The sequence below is a fragment of the Molothrus aeneus genome, chromosome 6 (assembly GCF_037042795.1).
Source record: "Molothrus aeneus isolate 106 chromosome 6, BPBGC_Maene_1.0, whole genome shotgun sequence".
In the NCBI taxonomy this organism is placed as follows: domain Eukaryota; kingdom Metazoa; phylum Chordata; class Aves; order Passeriformes; family Icteridae; genus Molothrus; species Molothrus aeneus.
The window spans coordinates 3,928,066-3,940,205 of NC_089651.1; positions in this window are offsets into that span (position 1 = coordinate 3,928,066).

Below are 12,140 nucleotides of genomic sequence, written 5' to 3' on the forward strand. Positions count from 1 at the left end.
AAGGAGCTTTTAAACTGTCAAACAAAAACAATCAACCAACAAAAACAAAATAAAAAAAAAAATAAACAAGAAAAAAAAAAAAGCTCCAGGACACCAAAAATTCAAGTGTCCAACATTGACAATGAAATGTCCTGGGGTGGGAGGAGGATGGGAACATAGAAGAGCAATAAGATTTCCTGGCCTACCTTCTCTTGGAAAAATGCTAAAGAAATAACTCTTCTCCCTGAAAAAAAAAAATGGTTACAAATTAAATTGCAAATTACATACAAATTATGAAAACTCTTTTTGTAGCCACCAAAACTGGTCATGGTATAGAAGCAGAGCATGGGAAGGCTCTGCACTTTGTTGTGCTCCTGTGTAAAATAAAGCCATCCCTGTATCAAGTGTGTGCACAACATAACAGAAAACCAAAGGATCTCTAGAAAAATAAAATCAAGTGATTTGTGAGTAACATCCTTGTTTTTAAAAATTTTTGAAAAATATCTGAGTCATCCTTGGTTTTGCCTGTCAAATCACTGGTGCAAGGAGATATTAAAATGATATTTATTATGCACTTGCTCTGTTTTCCCCAGCCATTTAAATTTATTTTCTCACATCTTTGGCTTTTGTTACACTTCATCCTTTTTTTGATGCTTGTTTCCAACTTTATGGCCAAGTAAAATATTAGATTATTGCTGTGGGAATCTAGCACAGATGGCTCAAATCCTGGGCTCAGCAGAGAGCTGTGGAGAGGGAGTTTTGGTCTTTGCTGAGCCACCCCATGGAAGCTTCTCGCTCCTCCATCTGGAATCTGCAATCCCAGCCCTTTTCCTCAGTCCTGGGAGAGCAGCTTGGGAAGCTGTGCCTGCTCCATGTGATTCCTCCTTGGATTTCCTGCCTCCTCCCTTCTGCCAGCACAACCTGCAATGCTCCCAAAGACCCTGCTTGGTTCTGATGGCAGGGGAAAGGTGGGGGCTACACCTCTGCATGTTTCTGTCCCAGCTGAGATGACAAAATACAAAGCAAGACTCCATTTTCAGAAGGCTTCAAACCCATTTTTATTATAGCATGAATGGTTTTTATTCATTCTTACAAAATTCCTGAGTCTCACATAAAAAGAAGGGAGGCTTTAATCTCATCAGGTGGTGGGCTCCAAACTTGTTTGAAATGGATGGAATTTCTGAACTGTTTTTTTGAAATGTGAAATGGTGAAATTTCTGTGTTGCTATAGTATTGAATTTGCCCTTTCAGCGTTTGTTCTGCAGGTATTCATTCATTCATATCTTCGTTTTAAGGTTTTTAGTGCTTTGAATCTGTGTCCAGAAATACTATTTTGACCGACACTGGAAACTGAAAGTGTTGTTGCTGCACTCGAAATTCATAATATTCATTTGTTAATACATGCCTTAATATACCGGACTAACACAGATTGCTCTAATTAAATATATCTTTAAAATGATAGAAGTAGTGTGTTTCTCTTCTTTATCCTTCTTTCTTTCTTGGTTTTTGTGTCAATGACCTTGGTAGGAAATTCTTTCAGGGGCAAACATGGATCCTCTTATCAAACTTCTCTCTGGCTCACAGCAGTCACTGTAAAACCTCTCCCATGTGTTTTACCTCCAAATTCCTGTGAATCAATCCTGCAGGACTTGATTCACAGGAATCTGTGCTCACAGGAATCTTTCTGCATTTAGAACCCCCCTTTTCCCAAGGCAAAGTGCCTCCAATGTTCCAGGGAGAACTTCTCATGGGACACTCGTGTTTGATAGAAACCATGGAAGTGGATTTAGATAAGCAAAACAAACCCCTCACGTGCCTTAATTTAAAAATCATGAGATTCATGCTGGGTTTTTTTTTGTTTATTTTGTATGGCAAGCTGCTGAGATAAAGTCCTGTTGAGGAGGGGAGGAAAAATTTTTGGGGTTTTTTTGTGCTGCAATTTTGCCTGCTGTTCTCAGTTATTATCTGCAAAGTTGTGAAATTCAGTTAAATCATTTTAGTCATCTCTTGGCTGGTGGAAATGTGTAATTTGGAGAGATAAGGAATTATGAAATTGTTGAAAAGTTGAGTATCAGCCACGTGAATGTTTTGTTTTTAGACATTTTCTTCTGGGTTTATTTTGCAGCCAGACATACACTCAGTTTTATAGGGCTTCCAGGGAGATTGATTAACATTTCTTTAAATCTTAAAACCAAAAACAATAAGAGAGGACCCTGAAGAATTTTTGAAAGATCAAAGAAAGCATGAGAAATGGTCCTTATTTCTCCTTTGTGAAATCTTGCTGAAGACATCAAGCAGTTTGGCTTCTGTAGACTCATGGAGAGGAGAATTCACCCAAGTGGGGCCTGACAAAACACCAAAATTACCTTCAGAGCACCCAGCCATTATTTTTCCTGGTAAGATTTTGGTGGAAATATTTTTCCAGTGCTGAACCTCCATGTTCTTTACTCTAAAAGAGCTTTTTGGAGGACAGGGAATGTGTAGGCTCTTCTGCCCTCTGTTGTGGCTGTGGCTGTAAAATGCCAGCACATGGCACCACCAGCCAGTGAGCTGTTTGGAAAAAAACTATCAGGAAATAATCTCTGTCAGGAAAATAAAACAAATTGCAGCTGTACATAACAATATAATGGCTCAGAATTTAATTATGAGGTAAAACTCCTCCCTGTTCCTGTCCTTGCACTCTTCATTGCCAAGCTCTGGGTTTTTGTTATTATGGAAGTTCTAATTTATATGGGAGTTTTATATATTTCTATCTTTTATTATATTTATATATTTATATATTTATATTATATTTATATATTTCTATCTTTTATATTATATTTCTATATTTTCTGTATGAAAATTATGTTTTGCATTTTTATGATTCTTCCTGTGCCTGATGGGTGCTACCAGGTGTTGTTGAAGCCACATCAAGGTGTTCTGTGGCAATATCAGCTCACGACTATTGGCACTGCCTTGGTTTGTCTCTGCTCCAGGGCAGTCTCGTGCAGCCCCCCAATTTTTGCTTCCATTTTAAGCCAGAATGGTGCCCAGAACCCAGTTTGACCCCCAAAAATGCTGTGCGAGGTGGGGTGGGCTGGCAGCCAGTCAAAAACAAGGAGGTGTCCAGGCCATTAAGCCTTTTCATGCACCCAGCATTTCATGATGTGAAACAACGAGCTGAAGGAACCGTTTCATAATTATGTTGATCACTAACAATAATCACAGCTGCATTTAATCCAAAATGAAGCCACTGTCAGGTATAAACCCCACTGAAAGGGCAGAGTGAGATGTTGAGCAGCTGGGAGCCTGCTGCTGGCCTTCTGCGTCAAGAGGAGCTGAAGCACTCAAAAGAGATGGCTCACATATGGCAGTAAATCAACAAGGATTCAGCCAGAAACCTCACCAGAAAATATCAGGGGGCAAAAATCCATGGCTTAAATAAATAGTATCACACAAATATCCACTGTTCACGCATTAAACAGATTTACCAGACAGTACTTGGATGACTGCAGTGTAACTCAGTCTGATCTTTAGACAATGAATTTTTGTTGTTTTGGCAAATTGGATGATAATGTAATAGAAAAAAAAAATCACCTTTAATGATAAAGAGTAAAATAAATCCAGAGTTGTACATGTAAAAAGTATTGTGCATTTCTGGAAAGTGTTACACTGGAGGCACTGGAAGGATATGAATGCCAGAGAGTGAGTCTGAAATGTGAACTTCCAGCAACTTTTCCTGTAAGTACTGAGAACATTTCTCCTCTTTTTTTTTTTTTTCCCTTGGCTTTTGGTAATTTTTAGTGCTTCCATGAATTCCAGACAAAGCCAGCCTAAGTGGTGGACAGGTGTAACTTCTCAGGGCTCAAATGGGGAATAGCAGAACCATTAATCACAGAGCAGGAGCCCTGGGCAGGGAGTCAGAGTGCAGTGCCTGCCAAGCACTTTTCTGCAGATTACTTGATAACCATATTAAGATTGATCACACGGTGCTGATCTTTTAGGTGATGGGAGCTGACCCACTTTTAAAGGGGGTTAATTTGCAATTTCACTGTACCAAACAGAGATAACATAATGCAATTTACTAACAGGATTCCAAACATGCATTACCTTAACACTGTTTTGGGAAGAAAGTATGACCAATTCACTTTGTCAGTCTTGTTTTCTACAGGGAAGGATCCCTTTCTGCAGAGGTTTTCAGATATTGTTATTATTATCATTATTACACTGAAGAAATACTTAGTGAACAAGAAAGGTGTAAAGACCTATTGCATAATCTACATACCAGAGAACAATGCCTGAGCCAACCCACTCCCTGACAGGCAAAAAAGTGGGAAAGGAAATTGCTGGCAATCCTTTACAAATATATTCTCCCTGCTAAATCCTAAGACCCTGCTATAATGCATGGTGTGGTGCAAAAATTAATTGTAACCAGAGCAATACCTGATGATCTGAGAGGCCTTTTCCAACATGTTTCTGTATTCTTTTAATGAATTATTGAAATGCCTGAACAATCCTAAATATGTCTTAAATTGCTACCATGACACAAAAATTTAGATTAATGCTCCTATGATCAGAAATTAGATTTTGAAGGGGGAAAGTGTTAAGGGGAAAGTGTTGATGTTAATTTATAGTAGTCATAGCAACCTAGTTCTTGCCTTTGTAGCATTCTGGTCTTTCTGGATTTGAGGGGAGGGAAGGGGGAACAGCTTTTGTTGTATCACAGGCAAAGTTTGCTCTGCTGACACTGTGCTTTGCTCTGGCTTTTCTGCACTTCTGTCACCCAGCTCCCAATTGCTCCACCATAATCCCTTTATGCCAGCAGGAGCAGCTCAGGGAAGACAAAAGACCTAAAGGAGCAGTTTGGAAACTGAGGGCTGAGCAATCAAATTCCTGCTGGTATTGATGGGATCCCTTCCTAGAGGCCTGCCCCTTCCAAAATACTCAGCAGGAAGTTTCAGATGCCTGAGTATTGTTGCAGGGATGTTCTGTGGGCACACACACCTACAGCTTAAGGGTGACAATACTGATGGTTTAACACTCTGGGTTCATTTTTGGATCTATCAGTTCCTGAACAAGGTGAACATTGTCACCCTTAAGCTGAACAGTTCCTTCAGCTTAAGGGTGAGAGTACTGATGGTTTAACAGTTCGGTTTCTTTTTTGGATCTATCAAAGTGACTCTGCTGCAGAGCTCTGTCTAAATTGAAAGAGAAACCTCACTCTCATCTTGGCTGAATCTGACTAACGGAGACCTTGCCCCTCTTTTCAATTTATTGAAAGGGAGAGGACCCAGGTGCTCCTAGGGCTATTACCCCAGAGGCAAGGAAAGCTCTAGAAAAGGTTCAGATTGCAATGTCCACAAGACAGGCCCACCGATGCCGGCCTGACCTGCCATTCAAATTTATCATCTTAGGTAAGTCGCCACACCTCCATGGAATCATTTTCCAGTGGGAGGAAAAACAAACACCTAAGGCAAAGGGCACACCTAAAAAGGGCCACGACCAGAAGGACCCTCTCTTGGTCATAGAATGGGTTTTCCTCAGTCACCAAAGGTCCAAGAGAATGACAATGCCCCAAGAGCTGGTAGCAGAACTGATCCAGAAAGCAAGGACCCGGATCAGGGAGCTAGCAGGATGTGACTTTGAGTGCATTCACATTCCAATGGAGTTAAAATCGGGCCAAAATACTAAGAAAATTTTGGAACAATTGCCTCAAGAAAATGAGAGGGATGGTGACACTTCAGAATGTGTAAGGAGTCAGTTCCAGGCCAGAGCTGTGATCAGCAGGAGCCTGAAGGGCCCCATCAGCTTTGACACCATCCTATCCGCTCGCTGTGCCCAGTGTGCTTTAATTTGTGCACTGAGCCCAAAAACATCGATGCCAAAAGGGCTCTGCTGTTTCAGGGGGAGCTCTGCCTGCTGCTGTTCATCTCCCAGCACTGCCTGGGCTCTGCTGGAGCATGGGAGGCTGGGGAAGAGCAGAGGATGCTGTGCTGCAAAGCTGCTCTGATGCTGCCGCCTGCAGCCGCGCCGCAGCAGCTCAGGAGGCTCCAGTCCGGGCTGGACACTCAGGGCAGGGGCTCTGTCTGCACATCCCTCCTGGAAACATCTCCAAGCTGGTACTTGAAGGAATTCCAGGTATTAATTGCAATTATTTTTGTTTTTCTGGAATGAATTAAAGACAAAATGGGGCATCTGGACAGGTAGAACTGAGTCGTCCCCGCTTAGAGAAGGTGCTATGGGTTTGGTCACCCCAGAAATGCAAAGCTCTAAAAAATTCAACTGGGAGCAAACTTCTTCAGGAAGGCAAACTCTTAATTATTAATGTATTTTAAATTATAGAAAATAGAAATGACAAGCTCCAGTGTCATGATGTTCACAGGGGTTTTCAGATTTGGGAAGAGACGAGGATCTGACTCCATGTTTCAGAAGGCTTGATTTATTATTTTATGATATATATTACATTAAAACTATACTAAAAGCATAGAAGAAAAGGTTTCATCAGAAGGCTGGCTAAGAATAGAAAAAGAGAGAATCATAACAAAGGCTCTGTCTCGGACTCTCTGTCTGAGCAAGCTGGGCTGTGATTGGCCATTAATTAGAAACATCTAACATGGGCCAATCCGAGATGCACCTGTTGCATTCCACAGCAGCAGATAACCATTGTTTACATTTTGTTCCTGAGGGCTCTCAGCTTCTCAGGAGGAAAAATCCTAAGGAAAGGATCTTTTTTCATAAAAGATGTCTGCGACACTCCAGACCGGTTTTGGTTGGTGGGGCTTTTTTTTTTTGTTTGTTTGTTTGTTAGTTTTTAATAGTTCCTTAGAATAAATGCAGCATTTTGTTTCCTAGCAATAGAAAAGGAAGCAAATTCTGTGATTTAAACCAATTTCCCACGTGTCCTGTTATCCCTACAGCCACAAAAGAATTTATGGAACTACAGCTCCACTCACAAATTAACAGCTTTGCCCTTCTTGAATTGTGGTGGGCAGGATGCTGTCTGTAAGCCAGTACATACCATAAATTTTCAGCTAATGGTCTAAATATAACCTGAAAAAAGAAATCTTGATGAGAAATCTATTATTTTAAAGGAATACTGAGTTGGCTGGAAGTTATATTTTACATTTGAAACTCTAAAATAAGAAAACCAGCTTTTTAAAAGTACTTTAAATAAAAATGTTAGGAGTATTCTTTGAGTACTGTGTGTTGCAATCACCAGTGAAAATTTGTATCTTAATTAGCAGAGCAGTGTCTTTTACAAATTACAATTAGTTTGTCAACAGGTACTTGGAATAATATGAGTACCTGTTGCTCTTATTGAAATTGTGATTATTTTCCTTATTGACAAAAATAGAAAAAAATAATATTTAATAAGTGATCTTTTTTGATACAGAGCTTGAAATGTTCTGCTTTGTTAGGTGACTCATGCTGAAACTTTTTTCAAATTACATCAAAATAGACAAGGCCCTTGTCTTCTCGACTTGTAAGATGATACTAATTTTAAAATGTACTTTAGTGTGAATAAAGAGAAAAAGCTGTTTTGAAACAGTTAGCTCAATTGAAATTAAATCATACATTTAAACTTTTTAATTTCAGCTGCAGCAAAAATGTTTCTAAATTGGTACTCCCTTATGAAGTTTTTCTAAAGTTTTGTTTAACCTCCAAAAAGATGGATTTTTTTAAGGTTCATTTTCCCTTCTGTGATTCAGAGCTACAGAACTTTCAGGGAACACTGAACAAGCCCTGTCCTAAGCCTGAAATCCCTGCTGGGACAGGGCCCAGCCTTTGGTCCAGCCTGGTTTGGTTCCAGCTGGGATGGAGTGCATCCTAGCATGTGCTGTGAGTCCTGCTCACAGGAGGGCAGGGAACTGATGCTGCCTGCATCACTTAGGAAATGGCTCTGGACATGAGCTGGATGGAATAAGCATTGCAGATTTTCTTATTTTTGCATTATTGATGATTATTGATGATAAATGGCAAATGGTACTTTGCCATTTTTCAATGGTGTGGTGGTCATTACACGGGACAGAGTAATTCTTCTTGGGTGCCTCTCTACAAAGACAGTGCTTCCCACAGGCTTTTTAAAAAGAAAAAAAACAAAAAAAACACCCCGAAAAAACCCAAACAAACTTTCCAGACCTGTAAGCTCTGCTTTATCTGAGCACAGAAGGAATTTTGTGCAGGTAGGAGAACTGTGTGATGGAGCTGCCCACTGCACTCAAATTAAGCAGGAGAAGGCCAGGGCTGATTTTCTTGCACAGGCTTTAGCAAGTTGTTCAGCTTTTTTGGCAGTTCTGAAGTGCTTCCACCTCAAAAATGCTTATCTTTGTACAATATCAGGGAGTAAAATAATTCACCACAACTATAAAAGGTGCTTTACTGTCCCAGTACTGGACACCTTGCCTGAGAAGAAACCAGGCACCAAAGTGACCTCTGAGCCACAGTGGCCCAAAAATCCAGTCTGTAATTCCAACCCTGGGCTCAGCCAAGGCGTTTTCCTCCTTTCCCTCAGGAATCCTGGCCCCAGCCCCAGCTCCCCTGGGTCACTGTCTTGGTTTGAAAGGACAGGTGTCTGCTAAGGAAGGCAAGAACCTCCCTTGAAATGGAAAATGTAAACCCCCTCCCTCTGACTTATTATAATTTTGAAATTAAAGGGTTCTCATGCAAAGATGTGGGAGTACGAATAACAGTTCTTTACTAGGAAAATTAAAAATACAAATGCAATAGTACAGAAATAAACACTGCCAGAGTCAGACCAGGCCCTGCCCCCCTGTGTGTCAGGGTGGTGGCACAGGCCCATCCCATGGGGGCTCAGCCCTCCTGCAGTGCCAGCTGTGGCTCTGCTGGAGCAGGGATCCTGCACAAGGGGGGAGTTTTCCTCTGCAGCTCCAGGGCTGCTGGAGATGGGCCTGGGCTCCCTCTGGCAATGCAGGGCAGCAGAAGCTGCTCCTCTGGGAATGCAGTGGGCAAAGGCTGCTGTGCTGTCCCAGCACCTCAGATTGGATCCAGGTAGGAATGCTTGGCTCCTCCCCTGGGCGGAGCATCTCCCCATGGGATGATGGAATTGGATCAGCCATGCAGGGACACTCAGTGGCCATGGACAGCAGAGATCTCCTGGAGGGAGGATTGGCTGTGGGAGAGATAAAGAAAAAACTGCCCAATGGACAGCAGAGAACTGCCCTACCTCTGACAGATGGGGACAGAATACACACTCCCATTTCTAACTTAAATCAGTCACCAGTGCCTTTGGTGCCCTGTGAAGGCTGCCCTAGAACAGAGACTAGACAGAATTAAAGAACAAAATAGGTCTTCATTAGAAGTCTTCAATAGGTACACCTTGGGCAGCACCAGAGCCCAGCCAGGGCTGCACCCAAGATGAACCAAAATGGCCCCAAAATGCCCCAGCGCTCCCGGGCTCTCTCCCTTGGATCAGTTCTGCTCCATTTGCATTTGCAGTTCATTGTCCCATTCCAGCTTTAGCCCCTGCAGTCCCACCCTGCTTGTTTTTCTCTCTCCAGCCCACGGGGTTTGTGCTCTTGGGCTGAGATTGGGATCATTTGTCCTTGGTGCCCAGCTGGAGCAGGAATTGTTTTGTCTCCCTGCTCTGTGCACAGAGCTCACCATCCCAGAATATGAAGCCCAGACCCACACACTAAAGCAGCACAGAATATGAAAAATATAAAAGATAAATCTGAGGCATCACCTTCACCCTGGCACAAAAACTGAGGGATGCCTGGCTTCAAACCTCCTCTCCCTGACCTCCCTTGCAGGAGTGTTTGAAATCCTGGGCCTCTTCTCTCCCTCTGCCTGGGTTGGAAGATTTCTGCTTCTAAAGATCAATAAAACCACTTCTTTCCTGAAGGGGAAGGCAAGGATGCCTGGCTGGAAGAGCAGGGGACAGGTGTGGCAGAGAATACCAGAGTGTTACTGTGGCTCCTTTCCCTGCTATCCCTTCCCAGCTGATTTGCACCCTGAGCATTCCTGAGCGAATTAAGGAAGGCTGGGACAGGATTCCAGCAGCAGTGATGCCCTTGGTGATGCAGGGAGAGGGCAGCTACAGAGAGAAAAATGCTGATTTAGAGCCTGAGAGTCCCTTCCCACGGTGATGCTCTGCTTACTTGGGTTTATATTTTGTTAGGTTTTTGGGGTTCTTTTTTCTTTGCTATTTTTTTTTAAACCCACACACATGGCTGTCTGTGTTGGCTTCCAGTGCCATCTAGTGGGATGTCATTTTATTTCTCCAGAAAAGGCATTTCAAGCTTTTTTTGTGTGTGAATGCATTGATCCTCTCTGTACACTGTGTCCCCCGAGAATGAACAATTTACAGATATTTATCTTCATTTCTAACGTTTAAGGGGTGTGTAAACTGGAAGTTGAAATGTAGCAAAAAACCATATATGTATAGTGTATACATATATAAACATAGCAAAAAAGTATAGTATTGTATCTTTGCAAGTAGATTGATTGACAAAAGTTTCTTTTCCTTCACTGAAGACATTTGAGAATGAGTACAAATATTTTGATTTTTTTAAATAGTACAGCTGCTTGTTTGCTCTGGGAGTACTGTTTCTATACTTGTGCACCTTGTTTTCTATGTATCTTTTAATGTGAGTGTTATAAAATTATATTTAACATTCATAACCTTTTCTGCACTTTGAAATCATGGCGTAGACCATTTTCAAATTTTTTAACTTATAATCTAACTGTGTGTTTTCTAGACACTGCTTTGGTTCCCTCACTGCCCAAGTGATCTTAAGGATACTCTAAGTAAAAAACTTCTTTTTTTTCCCCCCTTTTAACTTCTGTGGATAAAGTAATATGTGATACCATATAAAATATGGGATCTGTTATTATGTTTTTACTAGCTGTTAGCCCAGCTCCCTTGGCTCAAGGCTTATGAAGGAGAATAAATACTAACTCCAGCCTCATTAGTTGTATCTGGAAATGTTACTTATGGAGGCTTTGTTGACGTGCCACTGGCTGCTCCTTTGTATTCTCCTTGTAATATCCCAATATTTTTGGCAGCATCAGTGGGAAGGAGAGCATTGCCTGGAAAGGTTCTGTGATTGAGCCATCTTTGCTCTTTTCCTTTGTATGCACTTGCTCTCTCTCTTTTTCAGATAAAAAGGCATTTTAGGTACAGCTGGTTTGGTGCACACCAAGCACCTTTGGGGTGCTTTTTGCACTTGGGCCATGGTGGGTGAGGGTTTAAGGCTCTTGGTCTTTCTTTGAAGTGCATATAAAACATATAGTTTAAAAGACATATCTCCAAATACCCTGCCATGTAAAGGAAGAAAACTGAGTTGTGAGAGGCTTAATTTCTGCTCCCTTTGCAAATGTAGTGCTTACACAGGGAGGGAGGGCTCTCCTGGATCAGTGCTTGTGAATTTATTACTTTTGGCAGAGCAACTGGGGCTCCTGAGGGCTTCAGTGAGGAAGATGGGAATGCAGAGCTCCCAGCATTAACCCTTTAGGTGCATTAGGACACCTAAACCACATGTGAGAACTGTCACTGCCTGCTGAGCAGTTCTTGTGTGTCACCCTGATATTTTCTGAAAAATCCCTTCACCAGGATTCCCTCTCCTGGGAAGATGAGAAGCCTCAGCTTCTCCATGTTTTGTTCCTCTGGAATGTGATTTGGAGAATTGTTTACCCAGCATGTGAATTGTTTTAATTTAATGACCAATCCCAGTCCAGCTGTGTTGGGACTCTGGTCAGTCACAGGTTTTTATTATTCATTCTTGTTCTAGCCTTCTGATGTCCCCTTTCTTTTTCTTTAGTATAGTTTTAGTATGTAATTTCTTTTAATATAATATAATATCATACTATAATATATCAGCCTTCTGAGAACTTGGGAGTCAAATTCTCATCTCTCACCTCATCCTGGGGACCTCACAACACCACAAATGTCCCATCAGTTATTGTTGGAACACTGGATGCTGAGAATTTTAAACTTTCTGTGCTGAAAGGCACAGACCCACAAGAGAATGCTGCATTTGACCTGAGGCAGTGGAGAAGGCTTCCAAAATTGATTAATTGCACTGGGATTATGGGTGTGTAGTTGGTTAGAAGTGTGTAATATCACATGAAAAATGTAAGAGTTTGGGGTTTTAGAATATGAAGCAAGATGGAGGTTTTAGGGTGGAGGCAGGTTGTTCTTCTTCACCTTCTTCTTCCTTCTT